Source organism: Elephantulus edwardii, unplaced genomic scaffold (genome assembly GCF_000299155.1).
Source record: "Elephantulus edwardii isolate Elephantulus edwardi_28Jun2011 unplaced genomic scaffold, EleEdw1.0 scaffold00015, whole genome shotgun sequence".
Taxonomy (NCBI): domain Eukaryota; kingdom Metazoa; phylum Chordata; class Mammalia; order Macroscelidea; family Macroscelididae; genus Elephantulus; species Elephantulus edwardii.
The window spans coordinates 18093006-18094788 of NW_006399765.1; positions in this window are offsets into that span (position 1 = coordinate 18093006).

Genomic DNA, 1783 nt, shown 5'->3' on the forward strand with positions numbered 1-1783 from the left:
TCTAGTCAGAAGCAACTCCTACCTGACCTTCTAGCAGGTTTCCAGAGACTGTAAATCACACAGGAGGAAACCACCCATCTTTTCCCCATGAAGCAGCAGGTGGATTGGAACCTTGTACCTTCTGGTTAGCAGTGCAACTCCTTATTCATTAGGCCACCAGAGCTTTCCCCTTAACAATCCTGCCATCTTTTACATTGCCTACACATTCGCTCAAAGAGCAAGGCTTCAATGGTGCTTAGTGATGTTTTACAAAACACTGATGGAAGTATTGCTTTCCACATTCAGTGCATTATTATGATAACTGAGGTTTAGGGTGCTGGTGGAGATTGTGGGGCTAAAATCTTTCTCCCTCACCCCTTGACACAGTTCAGTTATTCTAAGATCACACCTTTTTTTGGGGGGGTCTAGTGTAGTGTTTATTCTAATTTTTATTATTCTTCTATAAATCTAAGGTCACATCTTTAATATTCATTCATGTGACCTGCATCTGCCCTCCATGGCTAAAATGCTGCAGACGTTCCCCAGCTACTCGTGGTATGAGTTTGCTGGTGTCTGCTGTCCCGGTCACCTGCCATGGAGCCTGCCCCTGACCCATGTGTCACATAAAGGAGTCATTCCACAGAGTTTTCTAGTCTAGAACTTTTATACACATGGATCTCCAGGCTTTTCTTTTGCAGAGCCCCTGAGAGGGTTCGAACTGCCAACCTTTCAGCTAGCAGATGATGGCAAAGCACTTATACCACCCAGGCTCCCACATGTGCCTTACTGCCACCCAGGAAACAGGGGTCTCTGAGGGTGTCAGGGCCACAGTTTGATTTACACCTAAATGTGGGTTGGGTGAGCTTCTGGAAAGGTTTGAGGTGTTGAGTAAAGCCCTACTAGGGGCTGGACTTCTCATCTCTCAGAAGGAGACAGAGGTTCCTTGCCACGCTCTGTGCTCACTGCACTCCGCACCCTGGAAGGTTCCAGCAGCACTAGGCCCTCTGCTCCCAGGAAGGCCAGTCCTCTTGGTCTTCCCCAGGCACCTGCGCATGGCCTTCCCTCTGCCTGGAACACACCCTCCGCAGCCCCTCTCCATGGCTCTCTGAAAAGTGTCCCCTTCCCCCTTCCTCAGTATCTCCAGGAACACCCCCTGGCTGTTTGCTCAAGGTCATCACCCCACCAACCTTGCCCCCCTGTCATTGTTGTGTCCCTAGCCTCTGGCAAAGGTGACTCCGGAGTTGGCAGAATTCATGGATTTGGCTAAGCTACACTGTCTGCCTAGCATGCTCCCCAAATGCACACAGTAGGCCCAACCTGCTCAGGGCTGTCCACTGGGTCCTGGGGAGCCGGCCGTGGGGAGGCCTTGCAGTTCCCAGAGGCAGCAAGCAGTCCAGGGAAATTCTGCCCTGGGTCACACCCACCTCTGGACGGCTGCCCACCTCCCTGCCAGAAACCGCAGGCTGGGTTGAGGCTCCTCGGAGTCCAGCTACGGGCCGGCCGAAAGGGCTTGGGTCAGGTCTCCAGAGGGGGCTCCGCTGCTGCCTGGGTCAACAGGCCCCTCCTGGGGCCAGGCAGGGCGAGGGCAGGACTACAGCTGTCAGAGCGGCCCTCTGGGGCTGGGCAAGGCCAATGGGGGCCCTGCCAGCTGGTCACAGGCTCCTGACTCTAGCACTGGCTCTGGGTTTTACACGTGGGCGTGCGCTCTCTCTCTCTCTCTCTCACACACACACACGCACACACACACACACACACTCTGTCTCTGTCTCTGTCTCTCTCTCTCTCTCTCTCACACACACACACA